The sequence below is a fragment of the Lonchura striata genome, chromosome 20 (genome assembly GCF_050655825.1).
Source record: "Lonchura striata isolate lonStrDom1 chromosome 20, ASM5065582v1, whole genome shotgun sequence".
Classification (NCBI taxonomy): domain Eukaryota; kingdom Metazoa; phylum Chordata; class Aves; order Passeriformes; family Estrildidae; genus Lonchura; species Lonchura striata.
This window is the reverse complement of record NC_140722.1, coordinates 4,067,018-4,088,034: the sequence shown is the minus strand read 5'-3', so window position 1 is coordinate 4,088,034 and position 21,017 is coordinate 4,067,018. Positions and strand designations below refer to the sequence as shown.

General features: G+C 43.6%; 1 long non-coding RNA gene across 1 annotated transcript in view; it reads right to left on the bottom strand.

Moving 5' to 3' along the window:
* Positions 1-20,723, bottom strand: part of LOC146765705 (uncharacterized) — a 35,376-nt gene extending 14,653 nt beyond the window's left edge. Inside the window, exons 1-2 of the long non-coding RNA XR_014949623.1 lie at positions 20,550-20,723; positions 20,143-20,215 (exon numbers count right to left, since the gene is read on the bottom strand). This is a non-coding gene — a long non-coding RNA (uncharacterized LOC146765705). The remainder of the gene's footprint in view (positions 1-20,142; positions 20,216-20,549) is intronic.
* Between the last annotated feature and the right edge of the window lie 294 nt (positions 20,724-21,017).

Genomic DNA, 21,017 nt, shown 5'->3' with positions numbered 1-21,017 from the left:
CCCACGTGCAGCCCAGCTCTTTCAGACCCTTCAGTCTGTTCTGGCACTACACAACTGTGACTCAGGCTCACTCCTGGTGGAAAAGCCCGAGCTCAAGTTACAGATTAATGGGTTCCTTGCTGCTCTGGAGCTCCTGGAAGGCACCACATAAACCTAAGGAGAGGATCCAGGCTCAGGCAGGTGAGGAACTCAGTCAATACAAAGCTAATAATTTCCCTCAGAAACAATGACACTTGAAATTTTTCTTGACATTTTCATTTTCTGGTTATACGCAGACAAAGCCACCTCTTAAGAGCTACAGAAAATGTATTCAGCACATCAGGGCCTATTTTATGCATGGCATTTTGGCATTGCAGCAATCATTACACTTAAGGACATACTGTCAAGCAGCTCAATACCCCAGGTGTTATCCATCCCCCACTCCCCACAGCCCTCCCAGTGCAGGACCACATCCAGTGTTTACTGCCTAATGGGTCCCTCTGGGATGGTTATGGATTTCTCCACAGCACAAAGTTTTTATTTCAGCAGCACACTCCTCCCTTTCCCGTGGCTTGTGCTGTGCCTGCCAGCTCCCTTTGCTGGGAGCCACCAAACCTCTGCCCTAACTGGAGGCCACTCTTTAATGCCTGCCCAGTTTTCTGCCACTTGGTCCAATTTGTTTCCTTGTGAGGCATCACTTTTGCCCTGTCCTCGGTGAGCAGCACTCCCTCGGTGGCCTGACACAAAGTCTATCACATGATGCATTGGCCTCCAGCTCTGCTCCTCTCTTTATATGCTTTAATAATTCTATATTAAGCAGAAGTGACAATATAATCCTTCGGTCTGATTTTGCCACGGCCATATTTGAAATTCAGTAAAGGTTTTTATAGAGCTTGCCCAGCATTTTAAAGACCAAAACACAACACTTGCTCTTAATAGCAGCTGTACAATCTAATTTGTGGCTGATTGACACAGAACTAAAGGAAGTAAAATCAGTATACGAAGCAAGTTAGTCAGTTGTTGGCATGTCAGCAAGTTTTGTGGGGTTTTTGCTTTGTGATTTTTTTAAAAATTTAGACTATCAGCTTACACAATACTTGCAAAGGGGAGACATTTCAGAAAACTGGTCATACATCCATGCAAAACATTGAGATTCTTAAATTATAACAAATTCATTACCTTTTCTTAACCAATTAATCACACCATTATAGGCACCTCTGCAGCACAAGCAGCCAGACCTGCTGAGAACCTGGCTTCCAGCCCCCACAGTTTTCTAGTTCTCTGAACACAGCCACAGTAACTGAACATGAAATCCCACCTGCAGCCACAGATCCAGCCACACCACATCCTTCAAGGTACCAAGCAAGCAGAAACAGAAGCTAAAGCTTTAAAGCCTTTTTTCCCCACTTTCTAGGATGTTCCACCCCATTCCCAGGACAAATACCTTTATGCAATGTATATTCAGTCAACTTCACAGATAATTCAAAAGCAGCACATTTTTGAAGGCTAAAATTTAAGGTAGGCTGTTCCTTAGGTGGATTATTCACCATCACTCCTTACACAGAGGCACAGAATTTGTCATCTCTGACATGTCAATCCAGGTAAGTGATCAAGGTCTCTTCTATGATTTCTGCCATTTCTATACTGGCCCCATTTGGCACTTTTGGGTCAGTTTTCCATGAGGACATTGTTCATCAAAGAATAGATCCTTCTCCATTCTCCCCTCAAAGCAAGTATGCACCATAAATACAGTCAGTACTTCTTGGTGCTACTTAGATCCCTTAAACAAGGGTCATAAGCTTTTAAACCCAATCACCACCTCCAATTTAAACCCTGATGTACATTAAAATATGGATCAGCAAGAAAGAATTATCCATTGAATAAGTTTTAGAAGGAAACAAAACTAAAGAGCTACAAGAAAAAATAGAAAATCATACAGACAGAGCTGAGAACTGGTCACAGAAGTGCAAGGCTTAAATTGACTCATTAAGGCTTTATAAAAAATAAATAAGGACAATCAGGACCCCCTGGTGGCCTGAAGTTGTGCACTTCAGAGTGCAGGGAACACAAGCATCTGAGCAGCAGCAGCTGATGTAATCTGTGTCACACATCAAAACATTAACACTGCTCCTGGGCTGCACTTCTCATCAACCTGCAATTTGGAGAGGTGTCCCAGATTTAATACAGGCCTGGGAGATTACTGAGCACATCCAGGCTCATCTGTAATAAAAGAAGCCACTGCGATGCTTTGCTTCTCCCTGTAGTGATTATAAAACAGCACATAATCTCCAAGTGTTGGGGGGCAGGGATCTGCTCACTTCTCAATTAGGGGATTTTTTTCAGATTTCTGTAGGGGGATGACACAACAACAGCAGGTTTGTACCATTCTTTCCTGTTTAGAAGTGTTCAAGAGTGATTTGGAAAAAAAAAATGAAATGTTTAAGTGAAGAAAAAAAACTTTCCCCAGGGTAAAACATTCCATTTTGAGGTTCAGGATTCCTCCTACAGCTGAAATGATCACCATGAAATGTTCATTCCGCAATACAAAAAGAGGAAAGTTATGCCAATTGTACATTTTCCTGTAAAACAGATTCAGACAACACTGTGTCTCCTCCTGCTCCTCCACACACCCAACCAGGGCTCCTTCATACAGAGATCCAGGGCTTGGATGTGCAGGGCAACAGCTCTGGATAGAAACAACATTTATACAGGTGTTTATATCAGATCAGGGACACTCCATCCAAATGTAATGCAACAAGGAATGGAATAAAAAGGCCACTCAGAGCAGGCTGGGGTGGGCAGCATTTAAAACTGACCCTGGTATTAAAAAGCACCATGGCATTCACTGCCAGAGCACAGGGGAGACTCTGCATCCATGGGGAAATGCCACCTTAGAAACCTCCTCTCTAACTTCAGCTGGCAAAACCCTCCACTTTAATACACAGAGCTTGCCCAAAAACTCAAGGCAAACCAGCTGCTCTCACCAGTCAGAGCAGGACAGAACCACTGGGTTGGAAGAGACCTCCAAGATCATCGAGTCCAACCCAGCCCCAACACCTCAACTGAGCCCTGGCACCCAGTGCCACATCCAGGCTCTGTTAAACACACCCAGGGATGGGGACTGCACCACCTCCCCAGCAGCCATCCCAGAACTTTATCACTCTTGCCATGAAAAACTCTTTCCTAATATCCAACCTGAATTTCCCTTGGTGCAGCTCGAGGCTGTGTGCTCTGGTTCTATCAGTTCCTGGAGACAGAGCCCAGCCCCAGCTGAGCACAGCCACCTTTCAGGAGCTGTGAGAGTGGTAAGAATGCAGTCACAGTACAGTTCCTAAGGCTGCTGAGCATGCAGCAACCCTTATGGATCTCTTCCTCTCTTTTTATCCCTCTGAACAGCTCCTCTCTGCCTCTTTCTCTTCCATAACCCAGGAAACATCAGCACTTTCTAGCAATGCCCTTGTGTAACTATTAACACCCATGTCCTGCTTTTGTCAAGGATGCTCATCTGCTTGTGCTAGGAAAGGTTTCCCTGCACAAGGGCTGAACTTTGCCACAGAAATATTTTGCTTCACTTTCAACGCAGATATTTGGCTACTGTATTTCCAAAGCTTATTAAGCTAAATGATGGCTACTAATCCTAAAACTCAGCTGTGACTGAATTAATAATTCTGTCCATCTTAAATCTAGTCAACCAACCTTCTATTCTCTATAAATCACAGACATCAGAGCAGCTCTTGGATCATTCACTGAGTCTCCTTTTCTCCAGGCTGAGCACCCCCAGTGTGGGTCTCAGATTCAGTCAAAGAGAGAAACTGAGTTTCTAGCCAGGCAGAGGCCTGGGAAAGAGCTGGACAAGAATGTAAATAATTATTTATCTCTCTTGTTGTTCACATTGTTTATAGTTAAGTTCTATCACTGTACATCAAGCACTTTGCACCAATGGTGTCAGTTGTTTTCACTTCAGAACCAATAGAGCTGGTCCTCACTAAGCTCTGTACAAAAGAGCAGTGCATTTTGAATAAACCAGAGTTTTACTCTCAGCAGCCTTCTGGTCAGTCTCTTCATTCCCATCCTGCCTCGACAGCGACATCCCAGCTCCCTCAGTGGTTCCTCACAGGGTTTGTGTTCCCAGCCCACTCAGAGGTGCTGGGGCCAGGCAGGTCCCACCTCCCAAAGCACCAGCTCACACCACCTCATTTATTTCCTGTCCCCCATCCCCACCTGGGTTTCCTCCCTCCCTCGCTGCACAACACAACACTGCAGCCCCCTGCCCCAAGCCCCTGCTCCGAGGCAGCTCCGCGTTCTCCCGCTGTCAGCACCAGGCCATGTGTGCTCCTCAGCTTCCCCAAGTGCGCTATTCTGAGCCCTGCTGAGAAAAAGCTACGGCTTTGCACCCTGTCTGAGCCTCAGCAGCAATCACTAACGCTCTACATTTTCAAATTTAATCTCATTTCTGATTAAACTCTCCTCTCTGCCATTTGTAATCTCACTTGGCGGTGTGCTTTGTGCGGCTCAGTATAAATATGTGCTTTAGAATTAAACTGGTTCAGCAATTTTGACAATGATTTCTTGGAAATTAAGCTGGGACAATTTGTTTGGTTGAAGTGGAATCATTTGAAACATATGACAGAAAGGCTATAAAGTACTTTGTAGTGTAGCATACTCATAAATATCAGCAATTCACATCTCATTTATGCTTGGTTGTAGGGGTGTTAGGCAGAGGAGTGTGACAATGGGGTATCCTCTGACCAAATACAGAAACAACATTTCTGCTTAAACTATAAACTGCAAAGCAAAAGACCACGCAGAGTGACAAATAACCCGAGGAATAACCTAATTAATAACAACTGAAAGCAGGGAAGGGCTCTAAAGGCCGGGGTCAGTCTCAAGAACAACAACCCCAAGCTCATGTTATCCCATTGCTCAGCACGACGCCATTGGACAACTACACTGGACCAGCTGAAAAATAACAACTTCTTTTACAGCAGGTTGAAAACTTCAGGAACTCTCCTCCAGCCACCCCAAAGGCCACGGCAGCAGGAGGAGACACAAACAGCCTCAGCCCTACAGCTCCTCCTGCCCCCAAAGCCCAGCTCCCTGGGGAGCTCTGACACACATCAGGGCTCTGGGGAGCTCCGAGGCAGAGCTTTGCCTCATCCCTCACCAGGGACTGCCATGCCAAAGTCCTCAAGAGACTCCTCAGCCTAGGAACATAAAGATTTCATCACTCCTGTGGGACATACTACAGACATTATTAAATTTAAGGAAAATTCCTGCCAAATAACATCTTCCCAAGCCCTCCATGCCCGTCTTTGTGTGATATTTGTGGTAACTGCTTCCTCAATTTCATGACTGCTTAGTTTTATAGCAACTTCTTCAATCACTCTGCCTAATTTTAATTCTTAAGCAATTTAGCAAATGTTATTTTTGCTTCAAAACACTTTCCTTCCACTCTTCTTCCTCACACACTTTTAAACTCCTATTCTGTCTTCTCCCCTTAATTCTTCTGTTCCTTAGCCCTCAAGAATCTCCTTGTTCTGTTTCTTCTTCACAGCCTACTTTATTCCTACATGTTCTCAGTCACCCCCAGACATTTCTCTGGTGGCCTGACCCTGCCACATCCTGACTCAGAATAAACAAACAATTCTCCTCACCTAAGCATTCACTCAGATACGCCCTGCCAAGTTCACAGCACAACACCCTGACAGACATCACTCCTCTGCAGTACTCCAGAGCTCATCACCAAACATTTAAAATCCACTTCCAATAACCATCACTCATCTGAGATTAATTTCCAACATGAATTAACACGGCAGGGGCAAAGCAATTATCTCGGGACCTAAGGAATGCACTGGGTGAATATACACAGGGTAGTGTGTGTGCCATGGAAGATGGAAAAGGAGGAGGATGATGGGCCAGAGGAGGTGCTCTCACTCTTCTGCAAGCTGCCAACAGCTTCACCTGGGAGGTTAAACGTCCAAAGCAACCACAGCAAACACTCCCACAGCCTTTTCCAAGCGCTGACGTACGTGTGGCTCCCTCTCCAAATGAATCAGCAGCACTCGTGGGCAAAGGAAGGAAAAAAAATATAGGGCAATAGCTGAGCATTCAGCGCAGCAGATGGAGGCAACAATGATCCATCCCCCGAAGCAGCTATCAGGAAACCAACATATTCCCTGGGTGCCGATCCCAAAGGTCCTCCTCCTCCCTCCCCAGCCTCCTGGCAGCTTCCCCATCCGAGCTCACAGGGCAGTGCACTCCCCAGGTCCCCACGGGCATCCCCTCCCACCGATGCCAAGCCAGGTGCTCTGCTCAGCAAAACCAGGCATGCACAGGAACCCTCAGCACTGTTTTCCAGGACTTCAAACAGGAGGAGATCCTCACATCTACTGTAAACAGTTCCTTTAAAATGTTTCCAAAGTGCCACTGCCCTGTGGCAGGGACTTTTAAACACACCAAACCATTATTACCATTAGACCAGGGATCTTTTCCCTGTGTCATTTGAGGCTGAGCTCCCATTCCTAAAGAGCCTCAGAAAACTAAAGAAAAGGTGCATCCCTAATGAATATTGAAACACTCAGATTTTTGCTCTCCACTTCTCTCTGCTCTGGTAGTCTACTGATCTAGATAGTTAATCTCATCTAGCACAGCCAAATTGCAATTTTTCTGCCCATAATTAATCCAAGGTGCTGCTGGACTAAGTAAAACAAAGGGACTAATTTAATCTTAGCTGAAATTCCTCCAAAATTAGTAATATCATACTTACAACATTATTGAACCATTATTATTATCAACTTTTTCCCATTTTTTTTTTCTTTCAGAGCTACTGAAGGGCTTCTTCATTGGCTTTTAACAAGAAATACATACAATAAACAAATCTTGGATTTTTGCTGTGCTAATCATTTCCTTGGACAATGAGGCAAAGTAAATTTAATTGAAATTATCTGCAGAAAACATCATTCTGAGCTGGTATAAAACCCAGTTATAATCCCCACACACCTTCACACAGTTACACCAGCCATCTTCCATAAACACACCTCCAAAGCCCCCCTCTTCAACCACATACCCTGACTGCAGGCACAAGGAAATATTTTTCCAACTCTGTGAAGCAGCAGGAAGAGACCACGGCAGGGCCAATGTGCTAAGGAACGTGTAGGAGGCAGCAATAACAAACTGACATGAAGAAATAAGGTTGTAGCTGGAACAAATGGAGCTCTGTGGAGAAGTCTGGGGGGTTTCTCTCTGATCTAACGTGCCACCCCACCCACCACTAGACCTAGATATGTCTCCCATCCCTCTGGCATGACCAAGCCATCCTGTGCAAAGGGGACTTGAATCTGGGTTAGCAGAGCTCTTCTGAAAAGTGTTTTTATTCTTCAGCAAGCACCAACAAGACCTCATTTCCAGCTGGTAGAAATTATCCAGGATGAAGCTAGTTTCTGTATTGTCATTATCCAACAGTCTTTTCTCACCAGATATCCTGAATTTTCAAGTGGGGCAAAACATTTACTGGGGCCTGCATGAATACACTAAATTATGGCTTACCTAACAGCACCACCTCCTTCTAGCTTTCCACCGTCGGGCCAGATTTCTGTAATTTAGCATCAACACCTCATCTAAGGCTTGAAAAGCCTTCAGCTGGCTGAGCAGAGGCAGCAAATAAAGAGCAGTAAGGATGCAAATATAACCAAACTGGAGCTCAAGTCAGAGAGAAGACAGGGTAGACTTTTGCTCTCCAAAACTCAGAGGTGCACACAGCAGACTTTACCAGGCTACATTTTAATTTGCTTTTCTACATCCAATCTACCAACAGTGGGAATTCCCTTAACACAGGAGCTCATTAGTCCATGTCTGCTTTAGTCACACAAAACACGTCACCCCTTTAGGAAATGGTCTGGCTGTCTTGTTCACTTGTTGTTATTGTAAGATAGATCAAATAATCTCAGCATACCTCTCGGAGTCCCAAATCTACAGAGCACAATGAACAGAGCTGGGCTTTGAAAAGTGTGAACTAGTTTAGTGTCATCCAAAACTTTGCCTTGTTTCCCTTTCCTCTGTGCAATGAGGTCTCAAGTTCACTTTTGGGTTCCACTTGGATTTTCACTGTATGCTCCTACATTGAAACATCAGCATCAGCTCAGGATTGGGAACATGCTTAAGAATATGTCCCAAATCCTTATTTTGGAGCTCACATCCTGTACTTCGTTGCAGTGCTGTATTGCCATGAGGACCAGCAGTGCTGCAGCTGTGGTACAGATCACACATCAGCCAAAACTATTTCCAGCCAGACAACCAAAGCCTGGATGCATCTACATCCCACCTCAGGGACTGGAGCCACAACATTTTCAGTTCCTCCATGTGAATCAAGCCCCTCTCACACTGTGTCCAATCAGAGGAGAATTAAGGATGTTCTGATAGGAAAGCAAGTTAAGCACCTTGGTTCCCCCACCTGACAAAAGTCCCTCTCTGTCTGCACACAGAACTCAGGACTCCTGTTCACACATTGATTTTTAAATAACATTTCCCAACCTGGATGCACAGAATGGCTCCCAGTAAATCTTCCTGCTGATGCCTTCCTGAGGCAGCCAACAGCCTGAACCAGCAGCACTACCAGGGGCTGTGACCTTCCCCATCCATCTTAATTAGGTATTAACTTCAAAAGGCTTTTTGCTACACAGCTCCTGCCAGCATCAAACAAAAAGACAAACACCAGCCTTGAGTCGTCAAAAATGTAATTACAGGGTCTCTTGGAGAGGTGGCTCTGCCTGCTTCTCTGGCTTTCACTCTAGAAATTTATAGCAGGGAAACAGCACTTTAGCAACACTTAGAAGAGCCCTACAGTGAGAAAATACACCAAGAGATGCTTGCTCAAAGCACACCTTTATCTAACTCAACAGCTCTACCAGAAACACTCACATGGCTTATTTAGTGCTCTCCCACCTAGATTTTCTCATGTTTTCTACCTGTCCCATTTTCTCAGCAAAGGTATGGACAGACCTTCAGCCCAATCCGTTGGCCCCCATTAATCCATTTAATTCCACAGCCTGGAGTGAAGCAAGGGATCCAGGAGAAAATGGGTTATCAAATAAAGTCACAAGGCACTCCAGAGCACATGACTGCATTGGCCACAGGAGTTCCTCATGCACTGCCAACACAGTCCTTGCACCTCACACATCAGAAGTGCAAAGTGGCAGCAGATGCCAAAATGGAGTGAGGAGCTCCTGCCAAACCTGTAGCTCCCAAGGTACCTTAATTCACATATGAAGTAACTCATCTACTTTGCATTCTGCCTTAGGGAAGCTGTGCTAATAAACAATTTTTTTTAAAATAAGTAAGTTGAAAAAATTCTAAGCATGCTCTCAAATATGGTTTAGTTCACCCACAAACTGCTGTGACAATAATAAAGTCCTGCTCCTGCACAGACTTAAAAAAAAAAAAAAACAACAAACAAACCACAGAATGGTAACCCTGAAAAATCAGGGCTGGGAAGTTGCTTCCTAATGCACCACACCTGATCCAGGAGCAGATCAAAGTGCAGCCATAGGGAGCCAGAGCAGAACCAACTACCCAAGAAAAATCTCAGCATTTATGGCTGTTCAGAGGCAGCATTTTGATAAGGGAATGTTTGGAGATGGGAATAACCAGTTGAACATTGTCATTCCCGAGCTCCTTTTTCCCTCAATGGGACATAAGAGGTGTACATACAACTCTTTTTTTCCAGCCCAACAGCTCACCAGGGGTTTCTCCCCAGCACTGATATTTTTCTGATGTATATTTCTGTCTGATGTAATAACTCCTGTTTCTCTTTCCACAAGCTCCTTGGATCTGAAGAGTGATTGAAGCACCAAGGACACTGGCATTAGTTTTCCTGTTTTCAGGACAAAGCTAAACAACCACATTTAGCAAGAATCCTCAATTTGGATTACATCTGCATCCCTCCACCTTTTACCCAGAGAAACTCAAGCATTCCCACAGCAGTGCTGAATAAAACAATTGTTTTCTGACAGAGTTGAGGCAGCACAACGTGCTGAACACTGACATTCATGCGTACAACTGAGAAATTGCTCTGCTCCACAAAGAAGCATTCAGGACTAAAATGTCCAAAATAAATATAGCCCTGCTTTAAAACTATTCATTTTTTTCTATGCTAATGCATTAACCAAAGTTGTTTATATTACATGAAACAGAGATTACAATGCGAGACACAAGAAACCCCCATTTTTCTTTCACCTGATGACTTCAGGAAGCAAGCTGATGTCACATGAACAGCAATAAAAAAAATCAGAACCAGGCAATTTATCATTGCAGCAAAGTGTTAAATAATAAGCTTCCCCCAGACCTGTTTTTTCCTCTTTTAATTTAAAAAAAACTTCTTGCTACTTTGAGTTATTTTGAAGTTGTGTCTGTTTATTCTTCTGCCAAGTTGTTGAAATACTTTTAGCAGACAACAAAAGGAAACAAATTATTTCACAGAAAACAGAATACGAGCATTTAACGTTACAGCGAGAGCCAAATCAACTGCTCCTATAATAAATCTTTAATCCCCTGAAGATGTTCTCTTACAAGAGCAGCACACTGAAGCAAGGAAGCAGCAGAGCTGGAGTCGTTCAGCTGACAGTGCAGCAGCAGAAACATTCGTGTCTGACACAGGGACTGCAGCTCCTTGCTCCAAATGGGCAGGTGACACTGTTGAAGCAGGAGGCTATGAAATGACCCCACTTCAGAAGGTGAGGGAGTAGGACTCCAATTTATTTCAAATAAATCTCTCTTTTATAAAGAGTATCATCTAGACCCATTCTATTGGTCCTAGAGTAAAAACATCTCACCCCATTGGTGTGGAGTGAATGACACACAGTAGCAAAACTTACCTATAAACAATGTGAACAACAAGAGAGATAAAGAATTACTTACATTCCTTCTCAACTCTTTCCCAGGCCTCTTCCTGGTTAGAAACCTTTAATTTCTCTCTCACTGAACTAAAAATATCCACAAGCAGGCACAAAATAAATGGGATTGGAGTGACAGGACCATCACCTGCAACCACCAGGTGCCCCAAAGCTGAGAGCACTGGCTCTCTAAGGCTCCTGTGGAGCAGCTTTAAAGGGAATCCTGGGCACCCCCAAGACCTTGAGGTGGGGAAGAGCAGGGTTCAAGGGCTGCTCAGTGCACCCTGTGTTCTGCTCTGAGGCACCCAGCACAGAAGGCACAGCTGCCACTGTACTGCCATGGTGTCCTGGCTTGTAAGATAAGCACGTATTCTATTTGCCATCTGTTGGAGGAGGAGCAGTTTTCTTATCTCTTCCAAGAACAATGTCTCCCTCCAGGGAGAGATCTTCTGTTAATGGGCCATTGAATGACTCCCTGCATGACTGGTAAAGTTCCATCAGCCCATGGTGAGATGCTCCACCCAGAGGGAGGAGCCAAGCACCCCTACCTGCAGAAAATTAGCATTTTTGGGACACCAGGGCAGCCCCTTTGCTGGATTCCCAGAGGAGCAGCTTCTTCTCTGCTGGATCCCCAGAGGACAACCAGGCCCATCTACTCCATCACCAGACCTTCAGATCCCCACTCCAGCAGCATTTCATCTGCCCCTCCAGGAGGAGCAGCCACCATTTCACTGGACTATTACCAACACCCTGACTCCTCAGGGTGTCAGGTTTCTGACTCTACCAGTAGTTTTGTTTGTACTAATTACATTTTTATTATTATTTTTATTTAGTTTTTCTTCTAGTAAAGAACTGCTATTCCCATATCTGTGCCTGAGAGCCTTTTAATTTTGAAATTGTGGTAATTCGGAGGATGGGGGTTTACCTTTTCCATTTCACAGGAGGCTTTTGCCTTCCTTCACAGAGACTCCTGTCTTTCCAAACCAAGACATGCCATTAACAAACAAAGATATTTAAACCTTCCCTTCGCCCCTCAGAGGAAAAAGAATGCAAGCTCTTGCTCCTCTCAGTGCTTTGACCAGCAGATAAAAATATTCTCCATTATTCCCCATTTCTCCCTCATCCTGCAGTGCCCTTCAGGAGCCAAGTGCTGCTTCACCCCTCAGCTGGTGTTCTCTGCTGACAAACCCCCAAGTCCCTCACTGTGTGGCACCTGGAGCTGCCAGCCCTTCCTCCTTCCCTGTGTGTCACTGCCCAGCTTCTCCTGGGGGTTACAGACCCCACAAGTTGGGTCCAAAAAGGCTCTTGGTCTATCTCTGTCAGAAGGGTTTTATGTCCATAGTCTTGGGAAAGAAAATTTTGCCACAGCAGAGTTTAAAATGCTTGTAGCCCTCAGAGGCGTCCAGAGAGAGAGTCACAGAACCATGGGATGGTTTGGGTTGGGAGGGATTTTAAAGATCATCCAATGCCTCCCTTGCCATGGCAGGGACACCTTCCACCATCCCAGGCTGCTCCAGCCCCATCCAGCCTGGCCTTGGGCACTGCCAGGGATCCAGGGGCAGCCACAGCTGCTCTGGGCACCTGTGCCAGGGCCTGCCCACCCTCACAGGGAACAATTCCTCATCTGTATATCAAATCTAAATTTCCCCTCTTTCAGGCTGAACAGGGTTCCAGTTTCAGTTTGACTTCTTCAGGTTTTGTGGAATTCTTTCAAGTTACCAAATTCAATTTAATAAATGGAAAGGCATTAATACCATTCATCTGGCTGCTCAGCAATTCTTATCAAAATTCTCATCTCCAGTGAGGAGAGTAACCAGCTTCACAGCTAAAATAAAAGTACAAAGGGTCTGTTGGGGAGGAGATGTCTTTAAGAGAATTTTTTGTTTGGTGAGCAAGGGTTTTTTTTGTTGGCATGAGGAGCTTTTGGTAGAAGGAAAGAAAAATAAATCCACAGCCATTAATATCTGGGACACCAAGTTAAATTTGCCTGAAAAATGTCAATCTCACCTGTTAGGGATGGGATGAACAAAGGGTCAGGTCACTGTATCAATCCTTATTTGTTGAACAGGAAGATTTTTGCTTGATTTAAAGACCCTCAAAAAGTCAACTGCTATTTACTGAGGTCTTGCAGCCAAACTGTCACAAGGGCTTTTAGTGCCAGGCTGAGCAGGATGTGCAAAGAGAAAAGCCCAGTGCGACCTAATCGCTGAAAGCCTGGAAAAGATGGTTTTCAGTCTGCACCAAACACTGCTTGATTTTATTTGACCATTTTCCACGACCCAAATCAATATTTCAGAGCAGAGAAATCAATCAATGCACAAAACTTTTTCAGTCATCGTGCTGAAGGAAGGGAATGCACAGGAAAAAGCCTTCTCCTTATCAGAGAAAATGCTGGAGCACACAGCAAGGGCAAAGCCACGTGTGGAGGGTTAGTGCCCTTCCCAAATATAACAAAACTTCTCAGTCCAACCCTCTTTCAAGGGATGGGGGACAAAAAAACCTCAATGATGCCTCCTCCAAGTTATTTGTGGGAACTCTGTACCACATTAAAAACACTGAGACATGCTAGGTTGGTTGTGTTCTTTGGTTAGGCACCTCCTCCTCTCAAACTTCCTATCATTTATTTAATTTCACAGGCCATTTGATTCTTCCATTTTCATTTTTGTGTTTGTTTTCTTTTAATTAAAAAAAATCTTTGTTTTTTCATGCATTTTAGGCTTTTTAAGGAATGAAGTTGTTGAAGCTATTCTTTATCTGCACATTTTCTGATAGAAGAATAAAAAGCTTTCCAGATGAGTATTACCAACATCTAAACTAAAACAAAGGAGTTTATTGTGAGAGCCAGGATACACCCTGTTCCTCTGTGGGGGCTGACCTTGATGGATATGTAGCAAGTTGACTGTTTGCCAATAAATTTTACTTTCTTGGAGAAAAAGGAAGCTGCTTCACCAGAGATCTTGGTTGGCATCATTTTGATGCTGACAAAGAACTGCCCCAACAGTTCCAGGGACCTTAAAATTTTCAGATTTTGGGCAAATCCTCTTTGCTCAACATGAGGCACCACCCAAGCAGGCAGTGGGTGTTGAACATATTGAAAATGGAGTAGAAATCTGCAATAAAAAACACAGCTGTGCCTGACAAACCTGTAGGACAATGCCACTCTGAGTAACATCCACAACCCATCATTTTCTTACCAAATACATCCTTGCCCATCTCAAACATCTCACAGCTGGCTCCAGGAGGAAAAGAGGCAGCAAAAACACACTTGCTGTCATCTTTGAAATACCTTTTCCAACACTGACAAGTGCTCAGGTTTATTTCCTTCAGTATGGAAAGCCTGTCAAGCCTCACTACAAAAATGTGTCTTTCAACAAATTTTGCTCATCTCAAAAGTCCAGGCTTCCCCTAGGATTAAGCCACTTTATTTATAGCATTTAACCTTGATTATCCCTGTCCTGCTGTTCACATGGGAGGTGCTCACCCAACCCCAAATCCTTCCTGCAGCCACACAGACACTAATGCAGAGCACAAGCAGCAAAGCATGTCTGCACAGAGCAGAGGAGCCACCTCAAATGAAAAATTCACCCAGTTTTACCATTCCTACATGCCAAATCATGTCTGTCAATCACCCATGCTGATTCATTAGCAAACTCTTCTGCTAAGACACTGTCCTCAATCTGAGACATCCTTAACTCTCAGCATTCTTTGCAGATGTGGAATAATTCTCCTTTCTAGGATTTTCCCTTGAAACCCCCTCGTGGATCTGTATCTCAGCCATGAAGTGGTTGCTAAATACAGCAAATTTCCTTTATATACACCTGGCTAGAAGTCAAGGTTCCTAAAGCTCTGGCATTTGGCTACAACCTGTTTGTAAAGCTTTCCCCAACAGTAGTTTTAGTTTCTTGTTACCAGACTTTTGTCTTTGGCCCAGGACCATCAGACTCAGCAATTTGTTTCTTTTGTCATTATTAAACCCTCTCCAGAAGGAGCAGCTGTGGCTTATCCTCTGCTGGCACACACAGCCCTACACTCACCAGGGTGTTTAGCTTTGCTCTGCAGCCCTGGAAAATGCATTACTTCATTTCAGCAAGGGAAGTCCCCATACCAACACTTTATAACTCCCTTTTCACACGAGTCCACCTTCTTCCAAGCAAACTGTTTTCTTTTCTTTTCACTTCCAGCTTATTTGCATGAATTAGAAATTGTAAAGTTTTGGCTTTTACAAGTGTCCAATTTGGAGGTATTTATAGCACTGGGCCACTTACAGCTTTACAGGTTGGTGGGAAATGATCACTAAAATCTTATGACACTGCAAACTCCCCTTAGGAACTCGAGCACCTTTTAAGGGGCACTTTTAGCTTATTAAATTCTCTGTCTATTCATAAGCCTTGCTCGAGTTTGGTTATTTTTTGCTCCTGCTATGAATTTCAGCAGTTCTTGTGACACAAAGTTGCTTTCTGCCAGCAATCACCTCTGAGTTTTCATTATTAATGCCACAGATGGGTCTATCCTGCAGCAGACCCCATAATGAGATTTGTGCTGCTGCTCTTTAAATAAGCTCCCCTGCACACAGAGCCTCAGTCTCCCCTTGCCTGCTCACCTGAAACCAAACTTGAAACATCCCCCAGTGCAGTGTCTGTCAGGCACTGCTCTCAAGATCCTTCACAGCTCTGCACTTTCATCTCCTGATGTCTGGGGTTGCTGCACTTCTGAGGAGGGAACAGCTTTTATTGCCAGACATACTGAGGAAAAGCTCATTTCTGTTTGTCATTATTTCCTTCTCGATCAACCCGAGACTAAAGCAGCAGGTGATTATCCACTCCTGGTAACCAACCCACACCAAGATCAGGATTTTCCCATGGCTGGGTTTTCCTCATTACCAGCAGCTTCATTGGCTATTGATCATACCACAAATGTAAAAAATATCGTAATTCCCTTTCATCTCCTCCCTACCCTTTCCAGACCATATGGCATCACTTCAGCATCCTTGTCATCCTGGCTGTTCATCAGATCTCATCTGTGCAACCCCTCAATTCCCACCCAAACCACGGATTTGGCCTCAGAACACTGCTTGGAGGTAGCTGCTTTATTCCATACATCAAGCTGGCAGCACTGCCAGTGAGCACACAAAGGCAGGGCCAGCGTGGCTCGTTAGCAGAGCACACACAGTGGCTGGGAGCATCTCAAAGATGAAAAGAACCATTTCAAGCATCACATCCCCTCAAAAATAAACAACAAAAAAAAGGCAGCAGTACAGCTTGTCAGATGAAGTTGATTACAAATCAAGCACATTCACAGACCCAGGTCACAACATTTGGGTTCATTAGTAAGAAAACATTAAACAAGCAGTGGCATTTGCTTTTTATGGCAGCAGAGTTGAAAAACAGCTTCTGAGTTTTTTTGCTTTGGTACAGATCCCTGATAAAAGAGGTCTATTCCTTTTCTGTCTGCTTTCAAATGATACCAAAAAATATTTTGCCTTTTCTAAATCAGATTTCAAAACCTGATTATCTTAGTTTCAGCCACAGTATCAAAGCCAAGTAAATGTTTAAATAATGAACAAGAATTTATTTGGATAGCCAGCACATTATTCTGTATTACACTCCAGCCCAGAAGAGACTTCAACCTCAAAATTACTATTGTTTTTTTTTAAATCATCCTTGAATCACAGTACCAGCAAGCAGTTCATTTAAATGTAGTAATTCCGAGAATCATTTCAGCTTTGATTACCAGGAAGACAGAAATATGGAGAGAGGTGTCAGAATAGCAGCTTGAGGGCATCCAGTCTACAGAAACAAGAGAGAGTTCTCTAGGAAGACTTGCCATTATCCCTAAGAAAATATATTTCAACTTCCCTGGAGTCTTGTTCATCCTCCTCACATCTGTCTTAGAAGTCCAAGTTTAGAAGCAATGCCAGTAATAAATGAGACTTCCCCTATGCAGGTTCTGCTCCTCCTGAGCACTTATTGAAATCTAACAAAGGAGATGCTGCTCCCCGTGCCACCCCAAAGTTTTAGAGCTGGGGAGGGGGAGAACAAGAGACAGACAAAAGAGATGGAATTATAAAAGCTTACTGTGCTCACCCTAAACCATTGGGCTGTATTACTTCTGGCAAAAATCTTCCCATTTAAGGGGCACTTTCCACTTTGTAACCATTTACAAAGCAATTCATTGGCTCTCAAAAAAACTCTCAAAGGAATGAAGGGACAACATCAAAAGCACAGAACATTATTAAATGAGGAAAAAAACCTCAACTCTTTTCCTATTCCTCTTTTTTAAAGTCTATTTCTAAGAAATTGAAAGTTTGTTGCATTTAAATTCCAGTTTGCTACTCGCGATGCAGCATTTACCTTTCTATTGGAATCTCTTCTTTTTTTTCCTATGCTTCCAAAGCCAAGTGCTAGCCCATGGCTGCAATGTCTCCAGCCATTTCCTTACCTTATCTGAAGGGCATTTTGGGGAGCTGCTGTCATTGCTTATGGAAATGGGAAACCAACTCCCTCTACACCAGATAAAAGGGGGGATGAGGGAGAAGGGGGAAAAGCAGGAGTGGGACAGCACAGTTTGTAGCAGATTGGCACAGGAGCTCCTGCCCAAGTTCAGAAACTTTTTTTCAAGTTATAAATGAGTAACGCTATACTTATTTTTTGTGTGTGTTGGAAATTCTTTCTCCAGCACCATTCAGGAGTTAGCTCCTTCCAAGAGGGAGAAGAAGAAAGGACTCCCAGTGCAGGTACAAAGACAAAAACACATGCCCAGGACAAAAAAAAAAAAAAACAAAAAAAAAACTCTGTCTGCTGCAAAGTGGACTGAGACACCAAACTTTTATCCCAGGCCATTGGGCAGCTGCCAAATTCAAACCTTCCACTGCTCTGCCAGCCTTGGAGAAGCTCAGCTTGATAACCCAGAGAGAGAAATTTTGACCAACAAATGAGACAACCCTGTTTTAAAAAACAAGAGTTGCCAGCCCAGACAAGTTGCTAATAAGCAGCTGTCCTATTAAATTTTGAAAAGCTACTTGATTAAGAGATTCCTTGAGGATTTCTTTTAAAATTAAACACCGGAAAATTTAAAATCACTTGTTGGCACACACACACAGGGATACTTTTGAGGATCTATGCCTTGGTAGGGAAGGAAAGGAGATTTCTTGCCCTCCATTCCCAGCCTTGAACTGTAATTGCCTACCTGGGAACTTCACACCTTTCCTGGAAGTTGCCCTTTCAATAATCCTCAGTATAACAGAAAGGGCCCACAGGTAATTAACTCAGACTTTTCACAGCCTGAAAGCTAGACAGGTTTGTCAAAATGATTTTTATTCTTATGGTTTATTATCTTGTTGTGAAGATTTTTATGAGAAAAAGATTAAATCATCGCCCTGTTGTATGCATTTCATTAAGCCTCTAATCCTTAAAGAGTCACTAACACAGCTCACCATTGAAAAGCACTAAATCATCATTCAGTCATATTGACCAAAATAATCTCCTAATTATTTCAGAGAGGAGCAGAGCACCAGAGATGTGCTGTAAATGACACCTCAAAATGCACAAAACCAAAAGGATAGAAAGGCAACTTTGATGACTTTTGTCTGTATGAATAATGGAACATAAGAAATGTATCTCTACTGAGCAACTTACTCAGGGCAGGTGGGATTTTAAGTGGTTCAGGATTTGGATGGGGTGTGGAACAAGTTTCATCTGCAGCAGATGAGCCCCTGCCACCACAGAATCAAAAGAATTATAATGAGCAATGAATTCCAGGTGAGGAACATTTAGCAAATTCAACCAACCCCTGAAGAAAACTCCCCAAAACCACAGCAGTCTGTAATAAAAATAAATTGCCACCCACACAGCTGATAATGGAGCTTGAATTAGTTGGGAGTGGGTCTAGTTTTTCCCCAGGTTTTGCTGCCATTAGTGCAACTAGGAGCACATGCAAAGGGCACCATTAAGAGGTTGGACTTTATGATCTTGGATGTTTTTTCCAACCTTACTGATTTCTCAAAGTTGGAGCTCACTTCATCCCTTTCTTCTTCTCCCCCTTTGGGTGGAGACAGAGCAGAGCTGCTGCCCCAGCCGAGCCTCAGACACACAAACATCATTTTTCTCTCTTCCTATTCCAGGTGATGATTCCCACAGCATCCCAAAGGCTTTTCCTGCCAGGGTCATGCACTTACACATTTGCTGAGGAATCAAGAACAGGGAGCAGCTATCATACCCAATGCAAGGAGGAATCCAGTAAGGAAAGCCATGACTGATACAGCTTTGTATTCCATGTTAAATTTATCACACCCTCTGTGACTGTAGACATAAATCTTTAAAGAAGAGCTTGCTTCTAAAGCTTGATTTTGAGTATAATATTTGCAATTTAAACACCCAACGGACCAATAATAATTCACTGACAACCTTTATAAACCCTTTTGAATAACTTGCATTCTCATTACTAGAAAGATCATCAGAAATGAAGAAAAAAAACAGCAAGCAGGCTTAGAAGGAAGAAGAAATCCCTCAAGTCAAAACATGAGTTCAAAGGATAACTCTGATATTTTTGTATTTTTTTTTTTAAACCAACTCTGTTTTATCATGACTAGCAAGGCTCAGAATCACCTTCCCAACAAAATAGGCATGGTAGGATTTGTGGTGAAGCACAGCTTTCAGGTAGATGCACCTAGATCCCCTGAGAGGATTGAAGTTTAAAAGAAAAACAACACTTTTTCTTTGAGCAAACACCACATAGACAAAAATGCAAAAGAGAGGAAACAAAGACAACAAAAGAGGGGATTTTGAAAGAAGCCTCTTTCCTACCACTGTTTCCCTCCACACAAGGTCTTTTGCAAGTTTGCTTTTATCAGAGAACCTCAGAATAGTTTGGGTGGGACCTTAAAGATCAGCCAGTTCCAAACCCCTTCCACAAAAAATCAGTCAAGAAGTTTCTGTGTTGCTGCCGACCCCACACAATCCCCATAACTCCTTAAAAAGCACTTTTTGAGCCTCATATCAGCAGGTTCCCCAGCAGCCACACTCCTCAGCCCACCCTGTGCAGAACATCATCTCCTTTATGCAGCAGGGGTTCCCTCTTCCCTAAGAGCAGGAAAAATCCAAACCCAGCCAGCACCACCAAATGAGGCAGGTAGGGAAGCACCCCCTGCCCCAGCAGCTTCAGACCCCCCAACTCCCACAGAAAGTGGCAGGATCTGTTTGGGGAGGTAGACAACAAGATTCACTTAAGAACAGGAATTCTGTGATGAGCAGAAGTTGTAATTTTTAAATATATTTCTTACCTTGTTCTCTGTGCTTTAGACCCCGCTGGACTCTGCTGCAGGCTGGATTTTCTCTTTAATTAACCAAGCTGACCTGGAGTAAGTTAAATGATACTTAATTTCCTTCCAGAACTCTTTCCTTTTGATAAAATTCAAAGCATAGAAGGGGAAATACCACTGGGTACATGCCCACAAGCCTGCACCAAAGGTAGGGAGGGCTGTACAGGATCAGGAATCCTCATGGCTTTGAGGCAAACTTGCCTACCCCTCTCCCTTAGAGTCAGCACCACAAAAGGCTAAAGCAGCTTTTGAGCTGAAAGAGTCAGGTTTAAGCAGCATGGAAGTCAGACTAATTCACTTTTCTACAACAGCAAAATACATCAAACTATATTTTAAAGAATTTTAAAAATTTTTAGAGATTTCCTCACCAACTTCCCATGCCCAACCAGGTGAATCCTCCTCCCAAAGCTCCTGCCACACAACAAAATCCACACAGTTCCACCCCTCCCTGGGAATTTATTGTTTCCATGATCACAAACACCTGGCTCCCTGCTCTCACCTGAGTTCAATTCCTTCTCTGCCCCCTGCAAACTTCCTCCCCCAGTCCTGCCCAGCTGGTCCCTACAATCCCACCTGGCATTCTTCAAAAACACAAGCAAGACAGCAAGAGGATTGCTTGCTTTTTTTTTTTTTTTTTTTTTTACAGCAATCAGAGAAACTTAGATAAAGGCTTATAAATTAGGAAAATATATGAGCCTAATTTGTCTTTGATATAATCCAATATTCTTCCTAACCACAACTGAAAGCTTCTGAGTTTCTCTGCTCTGACTGGGAGCAATTAGGAGATTAACTGTAAACCATGAGAGAGACGTGCCACGAAATTGCTGCAACCAGCC